Here is a 24,999-nt window from a genome sequence, read left to right as displayed (position 1 = left end):
AAAAAATTTTGGGGACATTCAGTACATTTTTATAATAATAATAATAATAAACAACATTTTCATAGATAATATAGTTCTAATACATTTGAAATAACATAGGAAATTAAATTAATCGAAATTAATAATCAAAGGGAATCAAAGCATATAAATTAAAACCCACTGAATCAAACATAGGAATTAAATTAAAACCCACTGAATCAATAATCAAAGCACTGAATCAATAATGAAAGCACTCCCATGCGAAATTTCCCACTAAAATAATCAAACAAAATTCCAACCAAAATTGCCACTTTCAATGCAAATTTTTGTTTAATTAATCGCACCATCAATTTTGTTTAATTAATCCCTTCCCCCTCTTCTACCTCACCTCACCGTCAGACACTCAACGCACCAAAAAAAAATCAAATAAGCCACCGTCCCCTCTTCTATCCAGTATCTACCTCTCTCGGTGTCTCTGATACAAATTCAGGAGATGTGGCGACTGGCGCGACGGTCGACGGTGCTGGACCTGGTGGTGCGACGGCCGACGATGGTGGTGGTGATTTTCGTTTCTTTATATATATATTTAAAAAAAAAAAAAATTGGGGGGCTCTAGCCCCCCCTGGCTCCGTCCCTGCTCATGACCGATTACTCGCTATTATCTATATATGTGTGACTTATTCTCATATTATATCTTAATCTTAATTTAATTCCTTTATAATTATTTATCACCTCTTTCTGTCCCCTCTCCTAATTTCCCTTCCCTAGTCACGGTTTTCCCGGCTCACCTATCCTTAGTTAAGTCCGGTGGTGACAAATATGTTTCTTAAAATTAATATAGTACACAATTTATTAAAACAATGTCAGTATCATAATACTAATATGTAGTGAAATTTTCAAATATTTTATTTTTTATCTCTCAATAAGTTACAAGATTACTATTTCCTAATCAATTATACATGCAATCCGCAAAGTTGTCTTGAACACATAATTGTGTCGTCTTGCTCTCCTAAAGTTTTAGAGCTCATTCAAAATTTACCCGACCGTCCATTTGATCTACAACATGGTGCCGGTCATAATTATGGCCTCTTGGTCGGCCACATGTTCCCGTCTACTCTTCCGGTCGGTCATTCCTTACAGCACCTCTCACACCTTTTTTTGGACCATTTTCATGTTGAATTAATTTTTCAATCTCATTATTACACATCACACGCGTAGTAAGACACTTGTGTGTTAGTGTGTCAGTGAGTATGCATGAGTACGGCAATATGCATGGTCACGGGTTCACTTTGTTATATGTGACAATATTTCACTTGCAGACTGTACACAATATTTACACTTACACGGCAGATAGCTTGAATCGGAAAATATATACGTTTAGATTACCCCTATGGGCAAGCTATAGCTAAAACGACAACCTTGCCGCCTTATCCAAAATTGTTAAATAGTAGCCGAACAGCAAAGGATGACTCCTGTTTAAATAAACTAGTTTTTACCCGTGGGATGCATACAAACCAAGATTTCCTGCCAATGTCTTTCAAATGTCTCAACTTATCATGTAGCATCTCCATCTTTAAATAAACTAGTTTTTACCCGTGGGATGCACGGTCTACTTATTCATACAAATTTATAATACATAGTAGTAATATTATAAATTTCTGTAAGTATATTGAAGTTGTAAAATGAAATTTTAGAACATTGAAATTGAAATTAAAGTTGATGATTAATATTTTGAGAGAGTTAAATAAATATAAATGGTTTTTATTAAATTGTTATTAATAACATGCTCACTTATAGAGGTCATCAAATAAATATAATAAATCTAAGATTGCTAAATGTGGAAAATCAAATTTAAATAACAAACCAAATAATTATATTTGGGTGGGCTTTAAACTTTATTGAATAACTATAATATTCTTAGGGTTAGTCTCCTATGCGGTAAGCTGCAGAAAGCGGATCTTTATCATGAGTAAAGGTGTCACAGCCCGCCCTAACTAAGGATAGTTAAGCCGAGTGATCTACGACTAGGGATGGGGTTAAAGAAGAAGGGGAAGAAAAGGGGCGTCATTTATAGCCGTAAAACTTACTCATCTTAATAAAACTCGTCATTTTTATTCATGAATACTCAATTGAAAATAGTCTATGAAAGACAGCATAAAACTTAATTAATATCATTAATCAAGTTATACATCATATGAAACCATTCTCTTAAGACTCAAAGTATGACATAACATACTATAACATCAACAACATCTTGCAGCGGAAAGTAGCTAGACATATGTATGAAGACATATTCTAGACAGGTTAACTATTTATTAACAACCCTGGAGACTCCGCTCATTGCAGCACCATCATCACATCAGCTCAACCTGCACATTTAGAAAACATATGCAGGGCTGAGTACAAAAGCACTCAGTGGGCACGTATGCCTAGGTATAAAAATACATGCTTCAAAACTGTAAATTGTCATGCCATCATAAACAGTACAGCAAGGGAGTTTTTCGCTAAAAGGCCCAAGCTTACTAAGTTCATTTGTGATTCTTAAAGTTCGTCTGCAGACTAAGTTCTCTTGTAATCTATCATATCTGGAACTGTGTGCCGGAGAGGTGGCCACCTCTCACGGTCACTTGACCGGCCAACCCGCTAGATGACTCACGGTCACTGGTGTACACTAGCCCTGGCAGGATAGCTATCAACTGCTCAGGACCCGAATTCGATTGCATCATTGGCAAAGCCAAAGCAGATAGATATCATACTAAAATTTAAACATTTTATGGCAAGACAACAGTTGTAATAATTTCCAGTTCAAAGATTTGTAACGAAATAACTTGTTCAAAGGTAGCATTAAACTCGTTTGATAGATATATAAAACTGAAATTAACAGTTAAATCATCTCATGCATTCATTCGTATAAGAGGCCTACGACACGCAGGGGATCTCTATATACGTATAGTAAAAGTAATGCCCACCTGATTGCAGTGTTTTGCTACTTAAGACAATGATTCTCTTTCCTTAGCGCGATAGGTTACTCAGGCGCTTTTGTTTATTTGAACCTTTAATAACACGAAAACATGTGTTCGAGTGAATAATAGAAAAGATAACAACAAATGTAGTGAATCACTATTCACTCATTTCTCTAACTACCCATATTTCCTTAAACGACTATATCTAACTCATATACAATCGTTCTTCCTTTATCAAAATACTTCATGTACCTTTGAGGATGTAGGAAATTCCATTTTATATTATTCTTTTATTTATCTATTATAAATAAAGAATAATTCTATAAACATAAAACGTTTTCCTTTTCCCCATTTAATAATGTCAATCACCAATATATATATATATATATATATATATACACATCAATAGCTCATTTATAAACTAAAAGTGATATTTTATCAACAATAAAACTTTAAAATTCTTAATAGGAATTATTTTGAATCATTTCCATCTCAACAAAACTGTATAGATTCAACTTCAACTAATAAACTGCTTTTACTCCGAACTCGTATGGAGTCGAATTTTATATCAATAGAAACCTCTTTGAGTCTAGTTTAATTGAAAAAAAAGTATGTTGAAAAACTCCAAGTAGTTTAAGAGATATAGCGATTTTCCCATCGCCTACCAGATTCGGCAGTTTCTGCCAAATGAAAGTCCAGATCTTTGAAAAATAGCAAACGTTTCCGGAATGACCTCAAATTTTATATGCAGATAGATAACGCATATAAATTTATACCATAAAAATTTGAGAGCTAAATATCAACATATGGTTACTGAAATAGTTAACTTAATCATCTGCCTCACGACAGTTTCAACAGATACGGGCAGTAGACTTCTCAAATTTTAAAAGGGTAGTAAACGAAGTTCAAATAACATGAAACTTTGTACAAATATTCACCACACTCCCATCTATACCCCAGAAATTTCCCATAATATAATAGAAATGGGAATGCATCGAAATAAGGGCGTCAACTTACCCTTGTCCAAGTGAGCACTAATGGAAGTTGTTCGCCGGGGGTTTTTCTGGTCGTCGTTCCGCTATGGTGTTTAGCCGCGAAGGTCTACGACTTAGTCTTCCTCGTGCGAGGTAGATCAGGCTACACAACGGTGGTTTCTCGATCCTTTTTCGTCGTAAGGATAGTGAGAAACGAAGGCCGTAAGTTGGCCGGTGGCTAAGTCGGGAATTCGACGTTGGCCTCCGAAGGATATTGTGGCCTTTGGTCGGGAAAATATAGAGAAGGTTTCGGCCTTTCGATTGTTGGGTTTGGTAACCTGAAGATGGAGGAACGAGTACACGTTCTCGGTTCAGAGCCTAGTGACCGGTCGGCGAATAAACGGTCCGGCGAAGGGAGCTCACTTGAGCTCTTGCAAGTAAGAAATTTAAAATTTTCTCTTGTTTTACCTCACACCTCTCGCACTTCTGCACTTCTTCCTTCTGCAGAACTCACCTCAATTTATAGAGAGGTTGAGGTGGTTGGTGGCAGCAAATGTTGAAGAAATATTGCTGCCATTTTTGAACACTTTGGTCTCGGCGTGATATCTTCTCCTGCCATCTTTGAAAATTTTGCTCTCGGCGTGATCATCTTCTCCTGAAATTGGGGCTTTTTGGGTGTGATGGATTGCATGAAAGATATTGCAGCTGTGAAAATTGTGGATTTTGTCGTGATTTTCCCCTGCTGAAATCTTGACTATTTGGATGAGATTGACTGCGGAAAAATGCAGTTTTGAAGATGGTATGTACTCATTTACTGATTGTGTTCTCTTTCAATAGCATGTGTTGTCGTTATAACCATTATTCGTCTAAATTGATTTTGCAAAAGATGGTGGAATTACTGGAATGCTAGATAACATGTGCCTGTTTGCATCATGCTCATTATGCTTATACTGTTGGGCTCTTTTGTAGTTAAAGAATTGCAGGAGTTTGGAGCTAGGATTTACGAGGGAAGTACTGCACATATTTATGGGAAAGGGAAAGGAGAGTAAGTTTTATACTCTATTGAGACGCCTTATAATTCAACACTAACATCATCTCGTTTTAACTTAATGACTATGATTGATATGAACATTTGGCAGTAAACTACGTGGTAATGATATATGTTGGAGGGGTTGGTGTAATAGTGTAGTGATTCGACTATTTATCGTGATCTAATTTCTCATAGTTCGTACTTATTTCTGTAATAATTCTCCAATTCTCGATGATTAAATACTCGTCGTATTTATCTAAATTAAATCCTCAGACTAGGGATTTAATACTTGAAAGTTGGAATTAATTCACGACTTAATATTTACTCATATAGTGTGAAGTAAATAAAATTATTATTCGCATGTGCTCAAGTTGTAATTCTATCAACTTGATCTAAGTAACACGATTTTTTTTTTTAAAATCGGTTATAAGCCTGGAATTTCTAATAATATTGATTGAATCCATCAATAGGTAAAATAAAGTCTCAAACATGTAACTAAACCAATAAATTTAATTATTGGTTTGATTCATGGCTGAATATTAAATCGCAGCTCTGTATCTCTTATACAGACTTTTGCTGAAATAATATTATCTGAATAAAATAGTCACAATAAATAATTAAAAGAATTTTATAACTAATGCACATGTTTAATCTAATATATATATAAAAGAGCGGGGCATTACATACTACCCCCCTTAAAATAAATTTCGTCCCGAAATTTGCATACCTGGTATTCTAGCTTGTGATACTAGTCATTCGTTTCATTAATCTCTTTTGTAGCCTTTTCGATCCTGTGATGGTTCCACTACATGACGAGAACAATATTATTGCCTCGTAACACTTGAACCTTGCAATCTAGTCACTAAACTGATTTCTCTTCATAACTTAAGCCCTGAGCTTGGACTATCTCATCTTTCTTAATCACATACTTTCTTAACTGCGAGACGTAATATTCAGTGTATACATCCACAATCCTCCACTAACCATTAGTGCACTATTCCTGACTTTCGTGAATCCTTTCGTTTTTCTTATTCTTGAGGCGAGACACATTTTCTCACCAATATCCATTTTCATTTCGTGCTTTCATAATCCTTTCTTGCAATTCACACTTAACTATTGATGCAACTACACAGCTTGATATTGTCTCCGGATGGTGAACAATTACTAAACCGAATAAGGCAATCACCAATCAGTACTTCATATTTAGTGGTGAAACATCTTATCTTAATTTCCAATTGATAGTACCATCATAATTCTTCACTAATTCGAATCGTCTCTGTTGTCTTACATTGAAATCTCTTTGCTCGAACAAGCACTTCAAATTCTTGTCAGCTATAAGGACCTCACACTTAACTCCGTAGAGATAGTATCTCCAAATTTCCAACACGTGCACAACCACAACGAGTTCTAAGTCATAAGTCAAGTAATTCAACTTTGGGGCTAATGAGACATAGTGCTCAAGTTCTCTGAAGTTTAAAACAAATACTTGCTTCCTTTGAACATTCCTATTGATGGAGCTTTTGATACTATAGCCGAAACAATCACCCTTCTAGTGTGAGGTTGTTGGCTCTGAGGCTGGGTTAGATCTTAAGTCTTATTCTAAAGTTCTTTTTCTATTCTCGAATTTTCTGTTGTTTTCTTCATTCCATTTTCTTTCCTTCACCACATCTTGAGGTGGTGTATATCCAGATTGTGTCGGAGTCTTCCCATTCTCCCTTGGTAGCAGTGATTCGATGGTGAGAGTCTTGCTCGTTGGTTGTTCCTACGTAATATTTCTTTGGCTTGGTAGGGGAATTGAATATCTCATGACGCCATTCGTTTGCGAACTCCTTCACGCGTTTCTTATAAGTGTCCACCATATTTGGAGCACGTCCTGACATTTTGTTGAAAACTCTATCATACTAGTTATCTGCCCTGGTTCTCCACTTGGGATTCCAGAAGTTGCTTTGTTTCTACCGACTATCGGTCAAAAGATAGGTTGATGCTTAGTGTATCTTTCTAACTGTGAGAATATCACCTTCTAGTACTTCGAGAACTGACAGCAAACTAAGTCATTCTAGTCATTACTGTGCTTATCGTGGTAAAATAAGATGTTATTGTGACAACTACATAGTGTGAGTCTATACATTGGGATGACGCCCTACTCAGGATCAAAATCCTAATTGACAATCACCGAGATCTTAGTTATATGGGCTGATCAGACCCAGCACGATGAATCACTCAGTCAAATGGGAGTTTCGCCCCCAATCATGTCAACTTCTATCTCTTATAAAGCTCTAAGTCAACTTCTAACTTAAAGCACTTACTAATAAGTACTTCATCATAAGTTACTGATACCATGAAAGTCCATTCTATGTTGTTCTAGCCAAGCTATCACGACTAACATCATAATCATAAGCAACATAAGTTCTTATGTGAAAAACTTAATCTCACTGCTATTGAAATAGCTCAAGTGAATCCTTAGTCTTAAAGCATTGCCTCTATGTTGTAACATCTCTATGTTAAACATTTCTATCTTACCAGTCTTTACTTAAATCGATCAAGCGGTGCTATCACGATTAACATTCTCAAAGCATTCTTGGGTGGTACTCAAACGGTTTGTAAGAGGACCCATCATTCTAATCGTATAGGCAGCTAGCCTAAAACGACAACATAAAACTTTCTCATTCTTTCATACATACATACTTCTGTTTCTTTTGAAACCTTAACATATATGGACATTTAATGTCCCTTTCATGAAAACTTTGCTTATGCCGGAAAGATTCAAGGAATCTAACTCGACCATACATACATACATACATTGATTCGTTAAGGGCTCGGGTTGTCCCAAACACGAAATACATTCATTGAGTTGTTATGGGTTCGGGTAGTCCCAAACACGACAAAAAGCATTCACATAGCATCGTAAACATAAGGCGCACATTTTCTTGAAAAACTTTCATAACGTCTGAAATACATATATGTATATTTTTGAAACTATTATCGTACCTTTGTTGCGGCAGTGTGACGGCGAGCTGAGGGTTACTGACATTCTTAGAAGTCTAGAGATACTATTCTAGAATCGACATCAAAAACTTATGATTATCAGAGACATGAAAGGAAACTTATGCTCTATCTCATATTCTATCTCCTTACTCAACTCTATATAAACTCTCCACTCATCTCAAATCCTTAAGTTCAAGGATAGGTTTCAAGAAAATCATGGTTCCAAGTCTCGATTTGTCTCTCATATAAGGCTCGTCTAATCTCATTCAAACACATAGACAACACAATCACCTAAGGCCCATAAGAAAACACAATCAAACATTATCAAAAACATGCTCTGTTTTTATACTGACTCAACTTCAAAATCTAACCTGTTCTGACTCCGACACCTCCTGGACTCGAGACTCATACCAAAAGAAAGGTCTTCGAGTCTAGTTTCATATAAAAAAAAGTAGAGTCAAAAACTCCAAGTATTGTAGGAGATATAACTGTTTTACTACAGTCTACCATATTCGGCAATTTTGAGCAATCGAAAACTTGGATTTTTTAAAAAAAATAGTAAACGTTGTCAAACTGGGCTCAACTTTGGTGGATATCTAGCTAACACTATAAGGTTAATATCATAAAAATGTTGAAATCTAGATTACACAGGAAGCTACTGAAATGAATGACTCTTTCTCCTGTTCTCTGAAATTCTCGGTAGTAATGTGCAGTTTAGGTTTTGTATTTTATAAAAATAGTAAACGAAGTCCAAATGACTTGAAATTTTACCGGTGTGCTTAAGACTCATGTAGGGATTTGTTATAAAATTATCAAAGCTATTAGACATCTAAAAACTGTCGATCACAGTAGGTCAGTAGGCCTACGAAATTCACCAAAATCTCATCTCAAACTCTTAAATGCTCAACCCAACATCCCTTCAATGAAAACCAATCAAAGCTCATTTTAAACTCATATAGCACTTGAAAACATTCAAGCACATTATAATACTCATCATACTCAATCTTGACTCTCTTCTTACATCATAACCTCAAATCTTAAGTAAAACATTTCAACGAACGCATCATTAAAATTCTCTTATCATTTTCGTGCTCAAAATTACTCAAATACTCAAACATGATCTCATTCATCATATAAATCATTATACACATATAGATTCCCTTTTATCATGTAAACTAAACTCTAATGAAACTTCATGTATCATCATAAAACTCTTAATAAAACATGACAAACTTTCACATAATGGTCATAAAGCAATTAGACCTCATTTTATCAATCATCGACTTCTCAAAATATGAAAACTCAAAAACTCATACAAACTAAACTAAGTCAAAAATTTCTTAGCCAACAAAAGACTTACTCAAACATAATTATACACTAATATCATGCTCAAATACATATATCTTAAGCCAAAATCACTTAAATAACACATAGGCAAAAAGTCCTGATTTTTATTAAAGTAAACTCTTTGAAATTTAATAAACACACATGATACTTTAATCCATTCATAGATCTATCAATCTTAGCCAATTAATCTCACATATAACCCATCAATTTACAAATTAGAGCATAGATACACATATCCCTAATTTTATTAAACTAACTCATATCAAAATCATCAATTGACATCATATACTCAATTTACTCATCCTTAGAATAATGTCTACGTTCCACATAGGCATTAAGTGCAAGGTTCTTGTTTTCATCTTTAGTGGTCCTAACTCAAATTCTAATTTAGAAATCATGTGAGAAACTGTAGTAGCTCTTCCTACAGGAGTGATTACTCTCAACTTGGGACTAGCTCGTTTTGGTTCGAGTTTGAAGGTAACATGCTTCAAACACTTAAAGAATGCAAGGCTCCTGTATTAAACAGGATTCTAACTGGTGCATCCAATATCTTGCCCATACTACCTTAAAGTCCTGCCTTAAACCAGCACTTAAAACTCAAACATCTCTTCATCAGTATCCATCTTCTGATGAGCGAACGTGATAGCTCACAGAGTTCTCAATTATACTCTACAATCGATTTCTTTCCTTGAATCAAACTTCGATAATAAGTCTCTCGCTGCTTACTGTACTCCTCGGTACATATTTCTCAAGAGTAGCCTTGAATTGTTCTCAGGTGTAGTTTACCAGTTGCTCGGGTGTTAAAGTCCTCTGACGTGCCTCTCACTAGTCTTATACATCAAGAGAATCTACTAGGATAACTCAAAAGTTGTAAGAGTTCAACCCTAGAATGACATCAAAACAAATTGTTTCAAGAGACTCAAATGAATGACCAGAGGGTAGAATGAAGTAACTACCAGGTCGAACAAAAATGACCTAGAGTAAGAACCCATCTGGCTTTTCAACCGAAAGTTGAAACACATGGGTTTATAAACCCAAAACACGTCTACTGAGATTTGGATCATGCGGACTGGCCAGGTCCAACATAATCACTCCCCAGTCACACGGGATATACTATCCCGAACTTGGAAATTCTGTGTCTTCTAAACCCTCATAATACTATACATAACAAAACTTAAGTTGATACCAGCAAGCTAAAAGCTTAAACTCAGGGTCCTATGTTCTAGACTCTTGTTTCGAAAGTTCAATATTTTTCGACTCTCCTCTCATGTTGCGGTGGTGGTGGCGGAGTATTATCCCGCCTATCCTTCACATCACACTCTTGATGATATCTTTGAGGCATTTTTGAAATCACAAAAGGAAAACTCAACTCGACCAACGCTCTAAGCATCCTCGAAACTCAAGTTCAATTTACTAACTCAACTTTAAGGAAACCTTCACGGTCACCTTAACATTCATCTGTAAGGCAATAAGCACTCACGAAATGCTAACAAAAAGACCACTCTGGTCAACCTAATATATCCATCAGTAGAATGCCTCTTTTTAGAGGACTTACATAAAGGGGTTATATAAACCCTACAAAAACCATAGTATCTATCGTAATGTCCCTTCTAAACCGACACCATTAATGGTGCTATGTCTCGGTTTGGACTTCCTACGGTAATTGTTACCAGTTAACTCATCTAGTTGCTACTTTAGCACACTAGGAACATCCATCTATTTAACATCAGTAGGGTACTATATTCGCATGCTTATCTATCAGCATGTCAAAAGCTCAAGTATCAATATCTCCTAAGTAAGTTATATACATCGCAATATAATTGAAACTAATCAAAAACAAGGGTGTACTGCTCATACTCTCAAGATCATCCTTAGCTCTAGCCTACATCGGCTTCTCTTCTCATTCTCATCAACTCTAGCCCTCCTCGGCTACTTCTCATCCTTTCAACCCTAGCCTTCCTTGGCTCTAGCAACAGAAATAAACAAAACATAACTTAGCAAAACTCCTACTAAGTAGTACTGTTATCTTAAAACTCAAGCTCAAAACATCTAAATTCTCATCTCGTCCCATCTTTACTCAGTAGGGAATCTCTCTAAACAATGATATTAGATCCCTTAATCTAAATCATCGTGACTCAGTAAGACAACTCAACAATTTTCTCTCAAAGCCATCTCCAAAGACTATGGCTCATGATACCTCCTCAAGTACCATTAAGGTTGCGTGAGCAAAACTCGCGTCACAAAACAACTCAACATATCGTACAATATCTCATTGCAGCATGCTAATAACTCATCATTAATCATGCTATTATACTCAAGCTCATAACTCAAACCAACAAGTACTTAAAGCAATTGCTAATTCTCTCAAGCTTTAGCTCTAAGTTCTCATTTCATCCTTCTACTTAGTAAAAAAAATCTCTCTTAACAATGACATTAGATTCCTTCATCTAAATCATCGTGACTTATCACAACTGCTCAAACAATTCTCATCACAAAACATCTCAAATACATCACATCATAACTCATAATTATGCATCCTCAATCATATAACATCATATGATATAAACGCTCTCATGATTCATCATGTAACGTCAACATATGCTCTTACAACATAATAACTCATTATTAATCATGTTGTCATCCTCAAACTCAAACTATGCACCTTCAAAGTGTAACATCATAACTCATCATATAACCTCAACATCATGCTCTTCAAAATTTAATGTCAAATAAACTTTGAAATTTTACATACCTTGTTGAGTCTGGTGTGATGGTGCGCTGAGCTCACGGTTGTTAATAACTATTAGTCTAGTGACTCATTCTAGACTAAACTCAAGACTTATAATTCAGAGCTTTCCTTCGCTCTGATACCACTTTGTCACAGCCCGCCCTAACTAAGGATAGTTAAGCCGAGTGATCTACGACTAGGGATGGGGTTAAAGAAGAAGGGGAAGAAAAGGGGCGTCATTTATAGCCGTAAAACTTACTCATCTTAATAAAACTCGTCATTTTTATTCATGAATACTCAATTGAAAATAGTCTATGAAAGACAGCATAAAACTTAATTAATATCATTAATCAAGTTATACATCATATGAAACCATTCTCTTAAGACTCAAAGTATGACATAACATACTATAACATCAACAACATCTTGCAGCGGAAAGTAGCTAGACATATGTATGAAGACATATTCTAGACAGGTTAACTATTTATTAACAACCCTGGAGACTCCGCTCATTGCAGCACCATCATCACATCAGCTCAACCTGCACATTTAGAAAACATATGCAGGGCTGAGTACAAAAGCACTCAGTGGGCACGTATGCCTAGGTATAAAAATACATGCTTCAAAACTGTAAATTGTCATGCCATCATAAACAGTACAGCAAGGGAGTTTTTCGCTAAAAGGCCCAAGCTTACTAAGTTCATTTGTGATTCTTAAAGTTCGTCTGCAGACTAAGTTCTCTTGTAATCTATCATATCTGGAACTGTGTGCCGGAGAGGTGGCCACCTCTCACGGTCACTTGACCGGCCAACCCGCTAGATGACTCACGGTCACTGGTGTACACTAGCCCTGGCAGGATAGCTATCAACTGCTCAGGACCCGAATTCGATTGCATCATTGGCAAAGCCAAAGCAGATAGATATCATACTAAAATTTAAACATTTTATGGCAAGACAACAGTTGTAATAATTTCCAGTTCAAAGATTTGTAACGAAATAACTTGTTCAAAGGTAGCATTAAACTCGTTTGATAGATATATAAAACTGAAATTAACAGTTAAATCATCTCATGCATTCATTCGTATAAGAGGCCTACGACACGCAGGGGATCTCTATATACGTATAGTAAAAGTAATGCCCACCTGATTGCAGTGTTTTGCTACTTAAGACAATGATTCTCTTTCCTTAGCGCGATAGGTTACTCAGGCGCTTTTGTTTATTTGAACCTTTAATAACACGAAAACATGTGTTCGAGTGAATAATAGAAAAGATAACAACAAATGTAGTGAATCACTATTCACTCATTTCTCTAACTACCCATATTTCCTTAAACGACTATATCTAACTCATATACAATCGTTCTTCCTTTATCAAAATACTTCATGTACCTTTGAGGATGTAGGAAATTCCATTTTATATTATTCTTTTATTTATCTATTATAAATAAAGAATAATTCTATAAACATAAAACGTTTTCCTTTTCCCCATTTAATAATGTCAATCACCAATATATATATATATATATATATATACACATCAATAGCTCATTTATAAACTAAAAGTGATATTTTATCAACAATAAAACTTTAAAATTCTTAATAGGAATTATTTTGAATCATTTCCATCTCAACAAAACTGTATAGATTCAACTTCAACTAATAAACTGCTTTTACTCCGAACTCGTATGGAGTCGAATTTTATATCAATAGAAACCTCTTTGAGTCTAGTTTAATTGAAAAAAAAGTATGTTGAAAAACTCCAAGTAGTTTAAGAGATATAGCGATTTTCCCATCGCCTACCAGATTCGGCAGTTTCTGCCAACTGAAAGTCCAGATCTTTGAAAAATAGCAAACGTTTCCGGAATGACCTCAAATTTTATATGCAGATAGATAACGCATATAAATTTATACCATAAAAATTTGAGAGCTAAATATCAACATATGGTTACTGAAATAGTTAACTTAATCATCTGCCTCACGACAGTTTCAACAGATACGGGCAGTAGACTTCTCAAATTTTAAAAGGGTAGTAAACGAAGTTCAAATAACATGAAACTTTGTACAAATATTCACCACACTCCCATCTATACCCCAGAAATTTCCCATAATATAATAGAAATGGGAATGCATCGAAATAAGGGCGTCAACTTACCCTTGTCCAAGTGAGCACTAATGGAAGTTGTTCGCCGGGGGTTTTTCTGGTCGTCGTTCCGCTATGGTGTTTAGCCGCGAAGGTCTACGACTTAGTCTTCCTCGTGCGAGGTAGATCAGGCTACACAACGGTGGTTTCTCGATCCTTTTTCGTCGTAAGGATAGTGAGAAACGAAGGCCGTAAGTTGGCCGGTGGCTAAGTCGGGAATTCGACGTTGGCCTCCGAAGGATATTGTGGCCTTTGGTCGGGAAAATATAGAGAAGGTTTCGGCCTTTCGATTGTTGGGTTTGGTAACCTGAAGATGGAGGAACGAGTACACGTTCTCGGTTCAGAGCCTAGTGACCGGTCGGCGAATAAACGGTCCGGCGAAGGGAGCTCACTTGAGCTCTTGCAAGTAAGAAATTTAAAATTTTCTCTTGTTTTACCTCACACCTCTCGCACTTCTGCACTTCTTCCTTCTGCAGAACTCACCTCAATTTATAGAGAGGTTGAGGTGGTTGGTGGCAGCAAATGTTGAAGAAATATTGCTGCCATTTTTGAACACTTTGGTCTCGGCGTGATATCTTCTCCTGCCATCTTTGAAAATTTTGCTCTCGGCGTGATCATCTTCTCCTGAAATTGGGGCTTTTTGGGTGTGATGGATTGCATGAAAGATATTGCAGCTGTGAAAATTGTGGATTTTGTCGTGATTTTCCCCTGCTGAAATCTTGACTATTTGGATGAGATTGACTGCGGAAAAATGCAGTTTTGAAGATGGTATGTACTCATTTACTGATTGTGTTCTCTTTCAATAGCATGTGTTGTCGTTATAACCATTATTCGTCTAAATTGATTTTGCAAAAGATGGTGGAATTACTGGAATGCTAGATAACATGTGCCTGTTTGCATCATGCTCATTATGCTTATACTGTTGGGCTCTTTTGTAGTTAAAGAATTGCAGGAGTTTGGAGCTAGGATTTACGAGGGAAGTACTGCACATATTTATGGGAAAGGGAAAGGAGAGTAAGTTTTATACTCTATTGAGACGCCTTATAATTCAACACTAACATCATCTCGTTTTAACTTAATGACTATGATTGATATGAACATTTGGCAGTAAACTACGTGGTAATGATATATGTTGGAGGGGTTGGTGTAATAGTGTAGTGATTCGACTATTTATCGTGATCTAATTTCTCATAGTTCGTACTTATTTCTGTAATAATTCTCCAATTCTCGATGATTAAATACTCGTCGTATTTATCTAAATTAAATCCTCAGACTAGGGATTTAATACTTGAAAGTTGGAATTAATTCACGACTTAATATTTACTCATATAGTGTGAAGTAAATAAAATTATTATTCGCATGTGCTCAAGTTGTAATTCTATCAACTTGATCTAAGTAACACGATTTTTTTTTTTAAAATCGGTTATAAGCCTGGAATTTCTAATAATATTGATTGAATCCATCAATAGGTAAAATAAAGTCTCAAACATGTAACTAAACCAATAAATTTAATTATTGGTTTGATTCATGGCTGAATATTAAATCGCAGCTCTGTATCTCTTATACAGACTTTTGCTGAAATAATATTATCTGAATAAAATAGTCACAATAAATAATTAAAAGAATTTTATAACTAATGCACATGTTTAATCTAATATATATATAAAAGAGCGGGGCATTACAAAAGGTTTACTATTCAATGTTTAGGGTTTAGTATTCAGTGTTTAGGTAATTACATGCAAATTAAAAATGACAGGAAATACTTGAAGAACATTAGTATACATTTGTACGAAGAAATGTATATATTAGGTTAAAGAAAACTAAAAATTTTCGTTAGGGTTTATATTATAACATCAAAATAATAATATTAATAATAATAATAATAACACCTATGGAGAAAGTATACCCCTCCATACTCGATCGACCTTTAATCAAGTAGCCCGCTCATGTTAGTGAGTAAAATGAATGCATTAGTGTATCAAGTCACTAATGTTTTCATGGAGGATTCAGAACCGATTCACAATACAGTCCAAGCAAAAGTAAGAAACATAACCCAATAAAGTCCAAAGACATCAGCGAAAGAAAAGACATTTCATGCAGGACGGAACGTCCCTACTCAGACAAATCCTTGACTTATCCTATCAATCATGCCCATAATAGAACGACACCGAACTTACCCACTGAAAATTCACAGAGGCCCCTAGGGGCAATGGTCAACGAAAGACTTGGATGTCGTTCCCTTGTCTTCTAGCTTTTGGCCTTCAGCATCACCTGCAATTAACGTGAATCTCAAAATGATTCATTAATAGAATGGACACGCATGAAATGCTGGTCGTTTTGTACGTTATATAAATATGGGAACTTGGTACAGAACATAAACATTCAGGAACTTCTTTAAATACCCCATAGAAATAGAATAGAGGAGGAAGAGTCTGCGTGCTTATACCAGAGGCAGATAAGAGAGTGCGTCAGAATCTTGCATTCTATACTAGATCTCGGAACCGATTCAGTCCTTAGCCGCTCCACTCGCCACTCGGCGTTACTCGATTACAAGGAGTGGGTCAAAAACCGATGGTCGGAGTTGGAGCAAATTGAAGCCAGACTAGGGCTTCCATTTGAAGCAGACGATTTCGAAGCAACTAAGAATTTGGTGTGCCCTATTTGTACTGGGCGTTCGCATCGTAACGGCCGGCATCAGTTGTGGCAAGTACATATTTTCGTTGATGTTACCATTTTATTTTTTCTACAATGTCTAAATTAACCATTTTATATTTTCATTATAGTTGTCTACCTTGTGGCCTTTTGTTTGGTCGGCGATGCATCGAACAATGGGTCCGCAAGTATGACACGGTTAGTAAATTTGTCGGTACTAGCAGAAAGAGCATACGTTGTACGCATAATTAATGTTATTTTAGTTGATAAAATAAAAATATAAGTATGGAGTAATATTTATTATATTTAATTTTTCACTTAACAATTTGGTCTATTTAGTTTTATTATCTCTTACAATATTTTTTAAGAAAAGCCAATAGTTCATTACTTCTACTAAATACATAATTAATTTATTGGATAAATATATTTATTTTTAAGCCTTATCAATAGGTATAGATATATATCACATAGATTTAGTGTAATATTTAATGAATGAATATATTCTTACAAATATATAATATATAAAATAACCCTGAAATAAAACATGTAATAAGGGTAGAATAGGCAATTCACATGTTGTGACCCAAGGCTCTTTTTATATTAGTATTAGTAATTGTTAACGTCATTTTACTAATTCGTGTTATGTACGTTTATTTTCCTTTTCTTTAAATTAATAAACGGCATGCTGATGCTAATCAAGAAAGTGGGGCACACTAAACTGTGGGATATAGAATTTCATCCGCCCCTAGTAAAAAAATCTATTGTTATACTATTAGGCCCCGTTTGATAGTTTTATTAAGATATGGCAAGATAATTTAAATAAAGATAAATAGCGTAGATAATGAGTGATAAATATCGTATATTTGTGTTTGATAATTAAGATAAAATTCTTTAGATAACTAATTTTTTTGTTTGATAGACAATATATAACTTAAGATTAAATTAAAAAATTATTTAAAAAATTAAATTTAACAAATTACCCTTCCCCACCACATTATCGATTCCCCCCCCCCAACAAGCCATGCCTTCCTCCTCCTTCACAGCTCACATGTCCTTCCCCCCAAAACAAGAAAACCACCGCCATTGGAGCCTTCGTCCTTCTTCACAGGCTCAGACGTCCGTCCGTCCCCCTTCCCATCCTCCCCAACCACAACCATGGCTACAATTGTTGATCCCAAACTCACAAAAACCAATTCTCTCAACCAGATCCCCATAAACCATTTCACGAAACCAAATTTCTTCCCCTCAATTCTCGATTTTTATAAATCAATTCTCTAATTTAAACCAACTACACATCAAATCAAAATCCTACAATTGCGATCAATTCTCCACAAACCAAAAATTGGTGGATCGATTCGCTGTCGATTTGGCAGACTGAATACTCGCTTGCTTGCAACTTCTGCCCACAAATTACAGGCCGGATTAGAAAATTTGAAATAAATGAAATGAATTTCAGGGACAAAGTCGAAAGAACTTGAATTGTTATCTCATACACTGTACAAATAGAGATTAAAGATCTCGTGGTGGGCGCTGGATCAATTATGTAGCTGGAACAGTGGAATTGCTGCGGGCCTTGAATTAAGTGCGGGCTTGGCTTATAATTAAACTACCCCATCAAACAGCAGATAAGGAGAGATAAACCAGCAATATAGGGCTTATATCCCCTATCAAACACGCCCTTAAAAAGAAAGTTGTCAATATATGTATGACTCTTTCCCTTATAAATATAGAAGGGTCGGTACACATTAGTTTTGATTAATAATGAAAAATAAAAGCTCTCCTAACTCTTTAGTCGCCAATGAAATCTTATTCTTCCGAAGCTTGGAAATTTAATAAGAATTCAAATATATTCAATTTGTAAGAGGTGAATTAGTTAGTCTTTATTTTTTTTAACAGGCAAATCAAAATTTGTAAATTAAATAGTAACTTATATGATGAAGAGTCCTAATGGAAACTACTACTTAAATAACTATTAAAATATAAAGGATAAACCATAATATATTTATAGATATATTATATGTATAATATATTAAATTACACAATTGACCTTAAATTAAGTATATATATGAGGGATATGGGTGTCTACCATTACAACAATTGTAAAACAATAATATATTCCTATTTTCTTTTAATACTAGTGCGCGACTTGCTCGATGCCTACTACTTTGGATGGATTGCGATACATTGAATCGGATGAGGTACTAAAATTTACGTTTCATTCGAATGATCAATATTTTCGGTCAGGGAACTCACTTATGATGTTTCGAAATTTTGGTTTACTTGAAGCTTCCTTATTTTAAGTGTCCACCAGAGGTTGAAAGGGAGCGGATTGGTTTAGTACCTACTGAAATCCTCGAACGTTGCCAACATTATAACACATACCGAGTATGTGTACAAAGTGGCAAGTCAATTACTGATCTCAGTCTGTCACCTACGGTGTCCCAAGAAACTCGAACTGAATTCTTTGTTCAGTAGCGTGAGGAAATTGACTTCTTGAGCGAACACGATGAAATCGCCGAACAAGGTGGTGACGATAGTTTTGGTTTAACATTCGTAGTTTGCTTGCATCCAGCGAATACCAGTTCGAATGATGGACATCACCTATGGTATATATATTTTTTCCGTATTTGTAATGAATTACAATACTGACGGGATCTGTATAGTCTACTCAAACTCATGTTACGTTCTTCTACCTCGCAAGTTGCTTGCCATGTGGGTATCTATTCGGCTATCGATGCATGGCCAAGCAGATAGGTAGAAGGTGGAATGTGCGGGTGCGTCCATATATATTTATTACTTTGTGTATACATTTTTCCATGTCACCGATTAGCTTTGTATATGGTATAACAAATACTTTCAGTGTCCCGGATGCAGAAGCACATTCACACCGCCTACCATACGATATTTATACAACTCTCAGGTTTTTTGTGATTTTATTTTAGAACAAAATTATTCCTTACTCGACTGTGTATTTGATATTGTAAGTCATTATTAGCAAATAGCAACAATCCTCGGTTCTTTTTGTAGCTTGTCGATGACTCGGTAATTGAGGGGACCTCGAGCGACGAGGCTGATTGAAGCTTACATCAAATAACGAGCTAGATTGTTGAGATGTCGCTGCGTTTGTCTATTAAACATCTAATGACCCTTTAATGTGTTAGCTTTATGGACTTTTCCCCGCTGTCATATGTAAAACTATCAAAATCTGCTATCCCGTGCGATGCACGTATGTCTTTAATAAATGTTTTATAACCGCTTCCTTGCTCAAAATTTATTCGAACATCAAACCTATATAATATATAATAACAACACCGGATTCCGTAAATATTAAATTTAGCGTGTATGCAATACTACTCAACCATTTTTCAAGTATTAAAAACAAAAATTATACTCCCTAGCTCCATTTTTTTTTTATATGTGTCCCATTTAGCTCATTTGTTTGTTTCTCAATAAGTGTCCTATTTAAAAAATTTAGAACATTTTCGTCATATTGTTCCCATTTTAACCCTATTCAATATTTGTCAATCATTTTTAAGAGTTCTCGTAATTTTGACTAAAACAAGTATGCTTGTATCAAGTAAAATTCATTTTGACTAAAAATTTAATGATAGAATGCATTGAATTTATAAAATAACATAGGGACAGCTTTTCATGCAAAAATTAAGTAATTAATAGGGTTACAAGTTTAAATTAAATAGTTTCCTTGGTATACGTTTTTGGATGGCAGGGGAGAATTATAAAAAATTGGAGGGAGTACCACTTAACATACATTAATTCTAATATGAATGCATTGAATCCTAATTAGTATTATATTTATAAAAATATAATAAAAATAAATTTTAATGGAACATAAAAATTGAGCTGAATATTGAAAAAAACAAAAATATAAAGAAGAATCACAATAAGAAAATGCAATATTATAAAAAGGAAAACAAGTTTTAAATAAAAAGAAAAAAGAATTTTAAAATGGATTTATTTTTAAAAAGATGAGAGAGGAAAGAGAATTTTTTTTTAAATCTTAAACTTTAAACTAATATAACTTTATATTTTAAATAAAATATTTACATAAAATAAAATAAAAGCTCTTTTCAATATTTAATTTAATTTGATATGCATATTAAATTTGAATAGTAAAAGCCCCCATTCCATTACAATATCTCTCCAATCTCCTATTTGTCTACAGATTTGGTGCCCTAGAGTTGCTCTGGCCGTCGCCTCGCCCATACATTATTAAAAGTGCGCTCATACATAACGGTTTTTGACCAAAACCGTTGTGTATGAACTGTTATCCCTATTTGTTTTTTTAGTAGTGGTTCACGAACTTAACTGTATGTTATTATTCATGATTTTGGGACAAAATTGTTTCACTTCCTACAAATGAAAACATCACTCGATGAAGCAGTGAAAATAGGTGTATTTTATCAATAATTGTGCATATTTATTTATTGATCTGTGTTACATGGCATGTCTGGTTAGTGAACACAATTTGTACTAATTTACACATGTCTTGCAGCCAACACAATGGCACCACCACAGCAAATCCCAATTCCACCTAGTTTTATCTTAATCATGACGCCTGGTACTTTCGAGGAACAAGTGGTGAGTGTAGTGGTTCATGTTCCCCTGCAATAGATTCGAAATTGAATACTTGTTTACATATTCTGTAGATCCTTGCGCCCATGGTGTGCGAAGCGCTTCGCACATTTAAAAAAACACCGAAAGGGTTTGTACTGGCGACGGTGCTTGGTGAGTGGGAAATAGGTTTGGCCAAGAACGAGGAGAATGGCCTCCCAATGTTGAAACATGGATGGCCGCAATTTTGCGAGCAGCACAAAATTCAGGCAGGACAGGTATTATGCTTTAAACACATAGGCGCTCTGCAATTCGAGTTGACCGCATATCGCGTCAACGGGTGCAAGAGAGAATTTGAGAAGGATGAGGATGAAGAGGAGGGTGACGAGGAGGTGGTTGAGGAAGCGGAGGCCGATATCGAAGACTTAGCGATACACGAACATTATGGATTCGTGAAGAAGATGCTAGATTCCTACTCTCGGAAGCCTCAAGTGGTAATTACATTGAATTTGTGTTATCTTATACAAATAAGACTTATTTGCGTATTCGAATAATATATATCACGTTTAGGCAAAAGGTTGTTTCCAACTGCATTCTCGTTTGTATGTCTTTTATTTCAGGATATTCTGTTGGCACATTTGAAGAGGCACAATTTGGGCACAAGGAAACCGGCGAAAGCCGTTTTAAATGATCCAGAAGGCCGGAGCTGGGAGGTCACACTTCAGTTGAACTCCTATGCCGAAATTCGGTCGCGGATGACCAATGGATGGATCCAATTCTACACAGCCAACGGTCTCAAGACTGGCGATTTTTGTCAGTTTTGTCTGCTCAAAGATCAATCATCGCGTAGCAAGATGAGCCTAATGGATGATTTTGTTGAGATGGAGAAGCTTGCTATAGTTGCTGTCGATCCCCAACTTGGAGCGTCGTTTGATGCTTCTGATGTGGACTCAAACGACCGTGCTCTGGTGGTGCACGACAACTATAGTGAAACGGGACATGAACTCAAGGCCAAAGATCCATTAAGCAAGAAACCTGACGGTGATTGGCTGCAGAATGTGACTAACATGATCTTGGAGCAGCACAATGCTTCTTGAAGACGTCTGGATGTCTTTGCACAGCATCAGACACTTCCCATCAGTGGATACATCACATGGAGATCTTCGCCACCTTCGTCTCCAAGCCCAATAGCGTTGATCCAAGAATCGAGCACTGAGTTTCTGCAGCCCGACATGAATAGATCTATAACCAGATTGATAGAGCTTATTGGTAACATGAAATCTTGAAATTCAAAAGGAGTTGACTATGAGATTCATGCTTTCAGATGGAAAAAGAGTGATCTAAGTGCAGTCTTGCAAGAATTCATTGACAGGGAAGATCAGTTTTGAGAAATTCACAGGGGATTTGGCTTATACTTTTGGATGGATCATCAACAGTTGTGTCGACGAATTCAGGAAGCACCTCGGTGGAACGGCGCTGGAGCTCGAATCCGTGCAGAATCTCATGCTTGAAATGGAGAAGATGCATTCAGCATACAAAGTGGAGATCAAAGGGTTGAAGGATGAGCTGAGTTTCATCAAATCATCGGGCAAAGCTCTCTCGATGTCGGGGAGGCAGGGCAACGAGGCGCTGCTGCACAAACTAGCGCAGTCGCAACAAGGCATTGCAAGCCTGCAGAATGAGATGGAAACACTGAAGGAATCAAAGATTTCGAAAGTTAAATAAAAAAATGTGGTGATGATCAAGATTTCATCTTGGAAGCAGTTGGCTAGAACTGTTGCATAACTCACCATATGCATCGTGATCGCCTGCATGCATGCACCACTAATTAAAAAAGAAAAGAGAGGAGGTAGCAATAGCAAAGCATTACATGAGGCAGGCTGCTGGAAGTGGGCCTAATGGAGGTGACCGGGTTGGAAACAGTGAAGGTTGTATTACACAGCAGACGCTACTTAAGCATGCTCGCTAACTACATAACACCACCAAATGATTAATATATATATAGGTAGGTAGCGTCAGAGAAAAAGAAAAAAGACCTTAGGGCCCAAGACAGAAATGGAGGAAATTAATAGGATGGAGGAAATTACCTTTTGCTTCTCTCATGTCCAAGTATCTAGAAAGTCCACTTGTGATGGTCTGCAAAAAGCTCTTCATCACCAACTTTGCATTTATTTCAAATTTACCGCATACATTTCATACGTCTTTTTCCGCCCAATTATTTATTTTTTGGGGATTTCGTCACATACAAATATATATATTCATCATCCCATCCTACAAAAAATGTCTCACGAGTGAACATTAAGATATTTTATTTGTACAAACTTTGCATTTATTTCAAAATTAAATATTTTTAAATTATAGTAATTTTTAATGAAATTAAGGAGAAGGTAATTTATATTAATTTAATATGAATTTGTAAATAAAAAATTAGTCATATATCTTAAAATATTAGATAGATTTATTTGATTATGTATATGAATTATTTATGTATTTATATAAATATATTTGTTGTTATATTTTTCTTTTTATATTATTCATATTTTTCTGGTTTTTTTTAATTTGTTTTGGGTTTTTTAAATATAAAATTTTAATATTAATATAATTTGAATTTGTTTAAGAGCCCAAAGTTGTTGCTCCCTCTGTCCACAAAAAGATGTCTTAATTTGTTGTTTTGGTCTGTCAACAAAAAGATGTCCTAATCAATTTTTTGTAGGTCAATTTCTCCACTCACTAACTTGTGGGCCCCTTTCTTCGCTTACTAACTTAATTAATTTTTTCATTTCTATTAATTTGTGGTCGCCTTTCTTTATTCTCTAAATAAATAACACAAGTTTTCTTAAAACTCGTGCCACCATTCCTTATGGCATATTTTTGTGGACGGAGAGAGTATGTTAAATGATGACTATTAATTTTGTTATATTGATGATTTAGTGTTATTTAGTCAAAATGAGATTGACTTAAATTATTTGCTTTACAATCTATTAATTTAATTATTGTTATACGTATTTAATTAGTATTATTATTACTATAGAATACTCAATAAATTTAATATTTTACTCATTAAGTTTATAATATTGTTATTGTGCACTATTTTAAATCAAATACAAATATTAAATTAACAAATACCAATTAATTTAACTCATAAATAATACTAATATTTTAATATTTTAATATTTAATATTTTTACATAGTTTAACATTTTTTTAAAAATAAATATATTGTGACTCATTTTTACCAGTTGACTAAATATTTGAATGTATAAAAGAATTAAATTTATCCTAAATTATCTCATTTTCCTATGTCTATATCAAATTATTTGTTTTGACCAATTAATACCCAATTTACATGAAATTATGCAAATCTAATCCCTAAATAATTTTTTTTTGAAGTTACAATCTCTAAATAAATTTAGTACCTGGAAACTAAGTATGATGATCACGACTGTGATTGGATTGACATGAAAATATATGTATAAAGATGAAATTCTGTAAATATGCCGAAAAACGATGTGGTTCAAGGCTTAATTTTTAGAATAATTGAAAAATAGCCTTAAGAATTGTTTTTATATATGTATTTCTATATCAATTCAATTTACAACATTCATAGCTACTCAACTTTCAGGTATAAAAAT

At 35.1% G+C, this 24,999-nt stretch overlaps 1 pseudogene; it reads left to right on the top strand.

The window, feature by feature from the left end:
* The first annotated feature begins 21,195 nt into the window (after positions 1 to 21,195).
* Positions 21,196 to 23,216, top strand: LOC131026137 (uncharacterized; annotated as a pseudogene).
* Positions 23,217 to 24,999: the final 1,783 nt, after the last annotated feature.

The sequence above is a fragment of the Salvia miltiorrhiza genome, chromosome 5 (genome assembly GCF_028751815.1).
Source record: "Salvia miltiorrhiza cultivar Shanhuang (shh) chromosome 5, IMPLAD_Smil_shh, whole genome shotgun sequence".
NCBI classification, from domain to species: Eukaryota; Viridiplantae; Streptophyta; class Magnoliopsida; order Lamiales; family Lamiaceae; genus Salvia; species Salvia miltiorrhiza.
The sequence above is the reverse complement of the archived record's forward strand: the minus strand, read 5'-3'. Positions and strand labels throughout refer to the sequence as shown.